Here is a 12,940-nt window from a genome sequence, read left to right as displayed (position 1 = left end):
CGCTTTCGCCCTCTGATGGTTGGCGCTGCATGAGTGGTCTCTTCCACTCCATGAACCTCGTCCTGTGGCTGATCCACATCCTGAAGCTCATCCTTAGGAACTAATAGCTCCTCATCTGCATGCAAGTGTAGCTCCCTCTCAAGCGAACACTTCATGGCTTTCTCCTCCTGAAATTTTATATCCCGTCGCACAACAGTTTTACCACTGTCTGGCAAATACACATGATAGTTGTGGGGCGTATCAGTGTACCCCACAAATATCCCAACCTCTGCGGTCGGCTCCAACTTCTTCCTGGCATCCTTCGTCACATGCATGTAAACGTTAGCACCAAAAATCCTCAAATGAGAAAGATCAGGCTTCTTACCAGAATAAGTCTCCTCAGTGTACTCATGCCAAGTATCCTATGAGGACAACGGTTCTCCACATAAACTGTTGTATTGCATGCTTCCGCCCACAAATGAAGGGGTAGGCCCTGATCATGCAACATTGCCCGTGCAGCACCCACAATCATTCTGTTCTTCCGCTCAGCTACCCCGTTCTGTTGTGGGTTATGGGGAGCTATGAGCTCTCTATGAATCCCTTCTGCCTTGCATAAATCCTTGAACTCGTCCGAGATGTATTCACCACCATTATCGCTCCTAAGAGCCTTCACCTTCTTCCCCGACTCCTTCTCGACCAGTGCTTTGAATTCACAAAACTTTGAATATGTCTCGCTCTTCTTCTGCATGAAGAAGATCCAGCACTTACGAGAGAAATCATCAACAAAAATCACATAATACCTGTGTTTTGCTGTCGAAGCAACTAAGAAAGGTCCACACACGTCTGTGTGAATTCTCTCAAGGATCGTCGTGGCGTGACTATCCTTCTCGTGAAAGGTGGCTTTCACAAACTTCCCCAAAGTACACCCCTTGCACTGATCTGATTGCGCAAGTGTGCCTTTAGGAAGCCCTGTAGTGATCTGCTGCAGTATCTTCAAGGCTCCATGGTGAAGGTGACCCAATCTCCTATGCCACAACTCGCCATCATCCCGGCTCACCAATCCTTCTGCCTTGCCCGCCATTGCTGCGCATCCATCTACATGCAACTGATAAAGGTTCCTCACTCGAACCCCTATCTTCCGGGTCTCACCAGTTGTCTTGTTGCGCAGGAAAGCCTTTCCCTCGCTGAAAACAACATCATACCCCTTGTCTTCTAACATCGCCACTGAGATGAGATTCTTCGTCAATCCTGGAACATGCATGACTTCCTTCAATACGAAGGGTTTACCAGACTCCCTCTCAAAGGAAATGGTACCGATACCGGTTGCACTGTATCTACCATCATCGCCCATCTCAATGTGCACTCCAAGATCTTTGTCCTCCAGATCAGAGAACAAATCTCTATCTCCCGTCATGTGAAAAGACAAACCACTGTCCAAGAACCACACTGATCCCATCACAATTGAAACCAAGCATGCGATCAATGAAAAATCAAGCTCAAACTGTGAGGCTAGAGCCTCTCCTGCTGAAGATCCAGCAGCCTGCTTATTCTTCTTCTTCTGTGGACAATTAGTGGCATAGTGTCCGTGCTGGTGACAGTGAAAACACTTCACCTTGGACATATCCTGCTTCTTGCCTTTTGCACCAGACTGAGAAGCTTTCTTGCTCTTCCCTTTCTTTGCTTTGGCAGCCAAAGCGCAATTCTCTTCATCAGATACCTTTGATGAAGATCCATTCTCACCTTTATTGTTTCTGAGTTTATCCTTGAGCGCCAGGTCGCTCTTGCTTTGGAATAACATTCGCAATCCATTGAAAGACATTTCAAAAACACTGCTGCAAATTCGAATTCCACCAGCAACCAACTCAACCGCCTCGGATCTAAGATTCGTGAGAACACAATATTTCTCGTACAGAGATTGACTGTATGGGCATTCACCGGATATCTCACCTTCCAAAGGAAGGATGAATCCAGAGGCTACCTGGCCCGATTACAGACTCTACCTAAAGAAATAGAATGTAAACACTTCCTGAATAGTAGATCTGATGATCAACAGCTCTGATACCATGTAGAAATTTTGAATAATTTAACACATACTCAACAAAGATTATCCTGATCATGTACTATTGCGGAATACATACACAATACATAAGCTCCTCTACGTTGATCATCAATATAGCAACATCAATAACAATAAAACATCAAGAGCATTCACACATTAACACAGTATGTAACCCGGGGAAAGCATCTCGCTAGAAACCCCACACTATCTGTATATTAATGATTGAGACCATGTAACATTACAAAGTACAATGCTTATCACAAGCAATCCAGTACCAGCTCCACCTGTTACACACAATACAGCTCAGATTTGATCTCCAAATCTATTCCACTGCTTGCCTGCCTCCACTGCTCAATACCTGCTCAAGAATGAATGAGAATGGTCTACCAAACTCGTATTTCACCTCCAAAGAATCACTCACAATGTGTAAGACGTGAGCAGAAGCTACAAACTGGGCAAATACATGAGCAAACTCATTGGCATACTCAATCCCTTGATTGTGCAAGATCTGATGCACAACTATAGTCACAACTGATAGCAATCTGATTCTCTAACACCTGTCCCTGCTGAACTGAACATGCACTGACATGCAACTGAGTTAACTGATGTATTCTATAGTCGTATTATGAGTTAATAATTAGTTTAACAACTCATCATTAGTCTATTTGCAGTTAGACTAACTTCAACTAGTTTAACCAAGTCAAACTGAACACAACTCCATCAACTCCACAATCAACTCCACCAAACTCAACTGATTGAGTTCTAACTGAAGCCATGCATGCAACAACTCAACTGACTCATAAGAAAAGCGTACTTCCTTCTGACAGCTGCATGGGCCACATCTGTAGCTCAAACTGAAGTGCTCCAAGAGAATAAGATCAAGTTTATAGTCCAAATATTATTATGAGACAATAATATTTGACTTTTCTATTTTTGACACCCAGTCTAAAAATAGACTTTGATCACCCACACTGTGGTCACCCACACTTTGGTCACCCACATTGTGATCACTCACACTGTGATCACTCACACTGTGATCATCCACATTGTGATCAAAAATAGAACTTGCGCCATAATTTGCCTGTGGGCCCACTTAGTGAAGGCGACTCTTTTCACTAAGCTCCATCATCTTGTTGCAATCTCAACATGCTTTTAGTATTCTCGGAGGACATTACGAATGGAATGTTATGCCATTCGGTCTGAAACACGCTCCTTCAAAGTTTCAGAAAGTAATGGACTCAATTTTTAAGCCTTATTTTGATTGGTTAATGGTGTATATAGATGATATTCTTATATTTTCTAAGAATGTTCATGACCACTTCAAACATGTACAAACCTTCCTGCAAGTGGTCAAAAGAAATGGTCTTGTTTTGAGTAAGAAGAAGATTGAACTATTTCAAACTTCTATCAAGTTCCTTGGTCACACAATCCAGAATGGCTAGATATCTCTCCAAAAACATGCCCTTGAGTTTGCAGAAAAATTTCCTGATGTTATTATAGATAAAACTCAGCTTCAGAGATTTCTGGGATGCCTAAATTATGTCAGCAATTTTTATCAAGATTGTGCAAAGACAGAAATCTTTTGAATCGAAGATTGAGAAAGAATCCTCCATCTTGGAATAGTGCTCATACAAATGTTGTAAAAAATATAAAGGCCAAGGTAAAATATCTTCCAATTTTGTATGTTGCTGATGACAGTTCTCCTAAAATTGTTGAATCAAATGCCAATGATTTAGGATGGGGAGGAATACTCAAGAAAAGGAAGGATGATGAAGAACAAATAATCCAATTTGCCTCTGGAACATGGAACCTGGCAGAAAGAAATTATTCTGTCATTGAAAGGGAGGTAAAAGCTGCCTGGAATTCTATTGACAAATTTGAAATCCATTTGGTCAATAAAAAATTCTTATTAAGATCTGATGCCTCTGCTTTAAAGAAAGTTTTAACAAAAGATATCAAAAAGCCTGGTGAAGCAAAGTTCGCCAGATGGAAAGCCTTATTTGCAAATTTTGACTTTGATGTAGAACACATTAAAGGGTCTGAAAATTGTCTACCAGATTTTCTTAGCAGAGAGCATATACAACAACCTGAGCATATAATGGTAATTGTAATAGAATGGGACCCTAATCAGCAAAAAGAAATCCTTAGGTCTATTCCTGAAGATAAGAGTTGGCAGGAATACTGTGACCAGTGGAAACCAACCTGGCAACTTAGAAACACTAAAGTTCTGGATGCCAATCTGCAAAATCACACAGATATTCTACACCTAGTTCCCGAAAGAAAGGTGTATCCCAAAGGAAGCAGATGGATTCATGACATGGTATATTCCAGAAGCATGACAGCAACTCATCAAGCAGAAGAAGCACTAAGAAGTGACTTCCATGATATCACCATGATATGGTCTGAAGGAGGTGACAGACGCAGAGTCTATCACAAATATTTTTGTATAAATAGAACTAGAAATCCTGCATGGACACATAAAAAAAAAAAAAAAAATCCCAGCGGTCAGGAGGAGATCCAAATCTTATTTTTCTTGACACTATTTACAATTTTGTAGGATACCAAAAATCTGGTGGGATCTGTTAAATGTAGATGGGAAAAACGAAACCCATTATACAAAACTGAAGTTTGGTTCAACTTGGATCATGCAACAGAATCAACAATGTGAATGGCTACAAGACTGGTGGAATGATTACGGCATCAACAAAACAGCCATTGATCCCGTTTATTATGAATCATATTATCAGCTGCATTGTGACTGGTGTGTAGAAAATAATATTCTTGAGTGCTTTCATACTCCTTGCAAAACTTTTAGTGAACTCCAACTCACGGAAAGTCAAATTCTACACCAGTATATGACTAGTCATTATGAATGGTTGGTCATGACTAAGATTAAACATCAGATTGTATTAAACAAACCCATGATAGTCAAAAGAATTTATACTAAAGCATGGGATGAACATTTATATAAAAAATACCAATTTCCCAGTATTACTATTCTTGAAGATCCATCATGAAATGGTTCTCGTGGACTCCATCTAAAAGTATCCACATTGTATATAATACCTAGTCATGGGTATATTGTGACTGGTTTTCTCGAAGACTTTCCAATAAAAAGTCTCCTCTGTGTAGTCTTTTCAGTTTTCATATGGGCTTTTTGTACAAAAAAGTATCCACTGTGTTTTTTTTAAATCATGGTCCCCATATGTCTTTTCTAGACTTGGAACCTTTGTGTGGATGTCGCCTCGATGTTACCCGAAAGCAATGATTCCATTCCTTTGTCACATGTCCTACAGGAATGTTTGTCCCCTCTCTTTTGCTATAAATAGAGAGTAAGGCTCATTCATGAGGCATCGAAGTTTAGAGTCTTAGAGTGTTGGGTGTTTTAGAGTCAGAAGAGTCTGATTTATTTCCTGCTCTGCATCTGCGGGCTGATAGCCTGATCTGCTTGCATCACGAAATTGAAATCAGTATCTTTAAGTTGGATCTGAGAAGCCTGCGTATTAGTGTGCTCGGCACTGATAAGAACCTAAAGTGGCCAGATCTATAAGTATTTGTGTATTTTGTTCAGAGACTGAGTCTGTGAATTGGCCAGGTAGCCTCCAGAAAGCTATCTTGTTTATTAAGAAGCAAACACTGGTAAATGCCATCACAGTCTATCTCAGGAAAGAACAACAGAGTCTGTATTACAACTTTCTGTAATCTGAAATTTTTTTATCAATAAAGAGTGAGTTTTTTCCGCATATTTTGAGTACTGAAACTCTGAAATTATTCAAAAAGTCTGTTGAGGTAGTATTTGTGTTATTCAAACCAGAAGTTCGCCAGAGGTTTGCCAAAGGGTAGAAGGGACACCAAGGCCATAAAAGGTGAAGGAAGCCGCAGAGAAAGGTTGTCAGAGTGTGAAATACCCAAGTAGGTTCATGTATGGGTGAATAAGTAAACGCAAAGAAGAAACTCAACAAGGCCAGTCAGCCTGTGTTGCTATTGCAAGCTTCAAAAAAAGGAGCCCCAGAGGTCCCACTCCCACATGAACCTCCTCCTATGTCATCTCCATTACATAAATATCTCCACAATTTTTTTTCAAACTCCATGTTAAATTGAATTTGTAAGACCTTTTTTGACTTAATTTTTATTAAAGTTTTGTTTTATAAAATTTTATTTTATATATTATTTAATTTAAATTTAATTTAATGTGTTTAAATTTTTATTTTTATTTTTACGGAATCATTAAAAATAAATATATTAAAATGCTTAGAATTTCAACAAATTGTCCATAACAATGAATTATCTATACTTTGTCATTTTTAGCATACAGATTTTGGAAAATCTTATTTGGAGTTTTACTCAACCAAATGAGGCTTAGGATCGCTTGTTTGAAAGTTAAAATTATGGAAAACAATATGGGGGCATTAAATCAAGCAAATCTAAATATTTACTATGCATAAAATTTAACAGAAGTTGGACATACGAATTTGCAATAAAAAACCAATTTTCTAAATCTTATTTTTGGAATTTCATGAGCCAAAAGTTTTGTTGTAGCAAATTCATTTGAAGATTGCCTTCTTGGGCCAGAGAAAATTTGATAGAAATCTATGGGAAATATCAAATTCTTTTCATTTAATCTATTTAATTAAATTTTATTGGAGAGTTTGTTTTCCTAATTTTGGTATTTTAATTTTGATGAACAAATTTAATTGGTTTCGATTTCAATTTTCATTGGTTTTTTATAGGAAATTTTTTGAAGAGGATGAGACAAAGAGTTTTGGAGAAATATGATTGTACCAACAAAATAGAAAATTAGGATTTGTAGCTCCAAATTTGATGGATCAAATTGTTTACAACAGCTCTCTAGTTCTCGGAGATTTTTGTAAATTATAAATTATTATTTTGAGAATGAGGAAGAGGTTCTTATTTTCTACAACATTGAAGCTCTTTGCACTTTTCTAGAGAGGAATTTAGCTATAGGTGAAGAGGGATACTCAGATCTGAGTTGCTTGGGGATTTTATTTTCAAGATCTAGTATTTTTCTTTGAGGCAGAGTTTGCACTTTTGCAACTTTTTCTTCAGCAACAAAGCTCATAGTCTTGAAAGGATTGCTGGAGATCCATTGGGAAACATAGCAATGGAATCCATGTTTTATGATTTGTATGCAAATAATTTTATTTGTAAATGCAAATTTTGTTCTTTTAATGTCTGATTTGTGCCAATTATCTCATATTCAACACTTTTGTTAAATGTGAGAATGATTGTTTATGAGATCAACTATTTGATTTCCTAATTGTGTAGATATGTTATTTATTTCCATTTTGCTCATGTGCTTTAATCAAATTTTTGAGTAACTATTTACTCATAAAATTTCCATATTAAATCAATTTAATTGTCATTGAGTTGTATGAACTATTTCTGCATTTTAATGACTTATCTTTCATTGTTTTAAATCTCCAAACAAGGCATGTGTTGCACCTAAAATATCAGTTGTTAGAATTATTTCAACAGTATGATATTCATCATTAAGAACATGTTAAATCCCCATTATTTTAATCATTTTGTTCTTGATTTGGGCGGGATCTATATCTTGTTCTAATCAAGATAGGATAGATTAGATTCCCTTTTGTTGCTTGCATTTAGATTAATTTATAGTTTCATTTAAGAAGTATTTTTAGAAGTCTCCTTATATAGGAGTAGCCTTAGGTGTGTCTTGGTTGAACCCTTGTTTCATCTTAAGGGTTGCTTTCTTGCAAGGGCCCTGCAAGAGAGTAAATGTGATATTTCTCTTTCTATTGATAAGTAATTAGATATACCATAATTCCACAAAAAGGGTGAGGAGGTAACTGGACCCAATAGAACAAGTCAAAGCCACTATTACAAATGAAAAATTTTCTTATTTGGGACTCTGACCAAGTGGTCTTCCTAAATGTTGATAAGATAATTTTTGGCCATCAACAGACACAAACATGAGTTACCCATTGTCAATCTGGGTTGCAAACACAGGTAGCTAGGCTTTAATTTGTGTTTGTTATCTGAATTAGAGAAAACTTAAAGTCCTTCTCCTACATTTGCAACCATTTACATCAATCGTCAACCACTTACATCACAACATCTGCAATTATGGCAAGGCCATACCTCTGACAAGCATCAAGCTCACTAACAACTTTGCATGATCAACAATACATACATAGGAGCACTAGCACCAATAAAACCTCAACCATAACACTCTAGAAATAGCACATGACATCAACATACTCATATCAGACTCATACTAACACAAGAAACATTCACCACCCTTTTCCATCATTGACAATTTTGCCAACATAGAATACTAGAAAAGTTGAAGAGATCAATGTTCACTGAAGAATCAAAGAGGAAATTGGTAACAAAGTTAAAGAAGCCCTAAATAATAATGAGATAAAATAAAAATAAAAATATAATTCATAATTAGAGAATAATGTAATAATTCATGGATACCATCAACCTTTAGTTGCAAAACGAGAAGAAAGGGAATGTGCAAGAAGGTTTGTATAAAATACTTACAGAAGTTAAATGCTTCTACTTAAGGATGTAGAAATAAACTATGATGGTATTATCTCAAAAGCAAGAGCACTACAAGCTCAAACACAGTAGTTGAAGTATTTTATTCCACTAAAGAATAAAATACATGCTAAGGGTGTGGAAATCAAAGAAATTCCATGAATGGTGGAACCATAGCAACATCCTTATTACTAATAAAAGTTGGCAAGAAAGACAAGAAGATTGACACCAAGGAAGAAGATGGAAGATCAATGATTATGTGATAATATATTAATATTGAAGATTAACAACTACATAAGAGCAGAGAAGCTAGAACAAGAGACCATAAATCTAAAGAAGTCATAACGATATTCCTTTTTTCATCATGTGTAAAGCACTTAAGTTACAGAGCTTTGAGGACAAAGCTTTTGAGTGAGGGTTATTGTGTTATAGCCCTAGTGAGAGTATGTATGAGGCTAAAGTATATATAAGAGGATTAAATGTATATGTAATAGAGTTCGTGATCCAAGTCGATATCGATGGCCATCCACCTACTCCACTAGCTCAAAGAACAGTTCTCCATCTTTTTAGTTTTTCTAGAGTTTTTTTGGTTCATAAACTTATGGGGCCATTTTGAGTCCCAAATGATGTTTTTTTGACTTGGCAACGACCTAGGATATTGTAGCCATAAGCAAGTCCTAGGTCAATCAAAATGCGTAATTCTCGACTAGGCCTTTTCAACGGACTACTGAGCACACCAAATAGATATTGTATACAAATTATTTGATCCTGGGAAGTTGATGTACCAACTAAACCTAATGGGTCCCAAAAGCCTTTTGACGTTTCATCTTCTCGGGTTATGTTTTTGGATTTTTAGGGTGTCCTCATTTATTTTTATGTTAAAAAGGGCACTCACCCTTGTGAAGGCGCATAGCAGTCACATCTCTTCTCAGAGATAAACTACCACCATTCAAGCTAATTTGTTTCATTTTGGATTTTCACAGTTTCAACACCTTCCATTTATTAATAGATGTCAAGTTTCATTGCATCTCTATGTTTTGGTTATAAATATGTTTTTTGTTTCATTCCCTTTATGAATATGGATCAAGCTATTCTAATAGCATCCCAATTGCGCAATGAGGGATGTGTGGATATAAAGGTTTATATAGTTATTACCATATACATGGATTTATGGTTTAGTTTAATTTTCCAGCTTACAAGCTTAGGCAAAAACCCAAGGTTCTTCCCCTCATATTGAAGATGTTGCCTAGAGTAAACCCTATAATTTTTAGGGCACAATACCAATCAACAACTAGGCTTGAAACCATTACAGTGATGCTGAAGTCTAATATTATTTATTTTTTACTACTCTTTTTCTTCCCCTTTATCTTTTTGTGACCATATTGTTGCAATTTCAACCTAATTACGCCGTAAGGCGTTTCCTTATGAAAAAGACTTTCCCAGCTGCCACTCTGGACGGTTTAACACCATTCGATTGCTTATTAGACGATAGAAAGGTTTTAGGCCATAGATCTCACCACTTACAGGTAGTAACTGCTTCTTTGATTCGCGCCACTGAAAGAGAGACCCATTACCGCTAGTAACTGCTTCCTTGATTCGCGCCGTTGAAGGAGAGACAAACACGTCGGCAAGTCTCTGGAAGCACCAGCCTGTTTCTTTTCAAGATTTAGGGTGGCGTTGGTTCCTCACACATATTTTTTAATATGGTTCGGTTTGCTTTCAGATAGCGAATTCTGTGTCAGGAAGGCAGCCCCCTAGAACATTCAATGGAAAAGTCTTCCAATTCAGAGGAGACGGCACCTGATTTTGGAAGCAAGGACTTTTAATTCGGTGTTTTGGTGTCTGATTCACTGCTGTAGCAAAGCATGAGGGGTTTGGGTAATGATTTCAATTCATCACAACCGCCAGCAGGAGTAGAAGGAGAAGCAAAAGGAAAAACAGAAAAGAAGGTGAAGGAAGAAGAATGGCATAGACAAGGTTGCAGAGGTGGCCGATGATGAAGTCGTGGTGCCATCACAGGCTGTTCTCTTGGCAGAAAGTTTTACTCAGAAGTTCTGCCTCATAACCATGGAGCGCCCCAAGGTATGAAGATATTCAAAATTGCTTGCATGGGAACAAAATGACACTCGATTAGGTATGAAGATATTCAAAATTGCTTGCATTGGAACAAAATGACACTCGATTGTGTCCACCAGAGTTAGGATTAAGGCGCAGCTTTCTGAAAATTTCGATTGGATCTTTGTGCTACAAACTAAGTAAATCATTTGTAAAATAATGCACACTTTGCAGTGTCGAACGTAACGAGTAGGTGATACAATGGTATTAATATGTATACTTTTTCTCCCAAATAAATAAGAACTAAAAAGTTTTACAGACCAGTCCATATACCGCATTTAGTTTAAAGAAGAAATTTGTGGGTAAAACCGTCCTATTTTAAAGTTTTACAGACCAGTCCATATACCGCATTTAGTTTAAAGAAGAAATTTGTGGGTAAAACCGTCCTATTTTTGAGAGGATCAGGTCAAGGAAGTTGTATTAACACAATTTAAGCTAAAGTATATTGATTTGGTTTTCGTTGGTCAAATAAACTTATATCAAACTATTATATATGCACAGAAAAGGTTGCAGAGGTGGCCGATGATGAAGTCGTGGTGCCATCACAGGCCGTTCTCTTGGCAAAAAGTTTTACTCAGAAGTTCCGCCCCATAACCATGGAGCGCCCCAAGGTATGAATATATTCAAAATTGCTTGCATGGGAACAAAATGACACTCGATTAGGTATGAAGATATTCAAAATTGCTTGCATTGGAACAAAATCACACTCGATTGTGTCCACCAGAGTTCGGATTAAGGCACAGCTTTCTGAAAATTTCGATTCAATCTTTGTGCTACAAACTAAGTAAATCATTTGTAAAATAATGCACACTTTGCAGTGTCGAACGTAACGAGTAGGTGATACAATGGTATTAATATGTATATTTTTCTCCCAAATAAATAAAAACTAAAAAGTTTTACAGACCAGTCCATATACCGCATTTAGTTTAAAGAAGAAATTTGTGGGTAAAACCGTCCTATTTTAAAGTTTTACAGACCAGTCCATATACCGCATTTAGTTTAAAGAAGAAATTTGTGGGTAAAACCGTCCTATTTTTGAGAGGATCCGGTCAAGGAAGTTGTATTAACACAATTTAAGCTAAAGTATATTGATTGGGTTATATTTCAGAGATTGTCCAAATGTTATTCCCATCATGTAGCTTGATTATCCTGAGTTGTCTTTCATACATGGAATATAAATTTTTAAATGCCAATCAAATTTTTAAATGTAGTCCTTATATTCTGTTCATAATTGGATTGTTAAACAAAATTCTTATTAACACTTTATTTATAACTTAGTAGACCAATACAATTGATCCACATAATTTTTCAAACAAACAATCATTAAGTAAAAAAAATTGATCCATGTATATTTTCAAACAAACAGCCGTAAATTGTTATGACATGGCTACCAATTTAGTAAAAAATAGATTCTTTGCTCAATTTCATGTCATTTGCTAGAATTTGCAAAAATATGGATAATTGATAATATGTTCTTTGAAAACAAAATGTGTTTATTGCATATAATTCTGTAATACAGAACACAATGCTTTGACAACTGTACCACTTTTCCATAACATATTGCAATTGGTGCTTAATACCATCTTATTTCAGAGGAAGAAAATTTAAAGTTTTTATCTATCTACCAAGCTATTTTGACCTCCAAATAATGGAAGAGCCTGGCCATCTGCATCTTCCATTCTTGTTTGAATAATTAACTGTTTTTTTTAATTGATGGAATAGGTTTGCATAAAATCAACGTTCATTTAATTTTGTTTATGCATCTCATGTTTTCCAAAATTAATCTATTTAATTAAATAAATAAACTTTCTTTTATGTTTTAGGGTTTGAAATGAGCATGTGAGCTTTTCTTATTTAGAGAAAAAACACAACAACAACAAACTTTTAAGTTTCATCTCCTCAAAAAGAGAAAATGCTATATATTCACTGCTGTAGCAGAGCATGAGGGGTTTGGGTAATGATTTCAATTCATCACAACCGCCAGCAGGAGCAGAAGGAGAAACAAAAGGAAAAACAGAAAAGAAGGTGAAGGAAGAAGAATGGCGCAGAAAAGGTTGCAGAGGTGGCCGATGATGAAGTCGTGGTGCCATCACAGGCCGTTCTCTTGGCAGAAAGTTTTACTCAGAAGTTCCGCCCCATAACCATGGAGCGCCCCAAGGTATGAAGATATTCAAAATTGCTTGCATTGAAACAAAATGACACTCGATTAGGTATGAAGATATTCAAAATTGCTTGCATTGGAACAAAATGACACTCGAT

The sequence above is a fragment of the Pinus tabuliformis genome, chromosome 2_2, assembly GCF_031772625.1.
Source record: "Pinus tabuliformis cultivar Carrire ecotype Pingquan chromosome 2_2, CPIR1, whole genome shotgun sequence".
NCBI lineage: Eukaryota > Viridiplantae > Streptophyta > Pinopsida > Pinales > Pinaceae > Pinus > Pinus tabuliformis.
The sequence above is the reverse complement of the archived record's forward strand: the minus strand, read 5'-3'. Positions refer to the sequence as shown.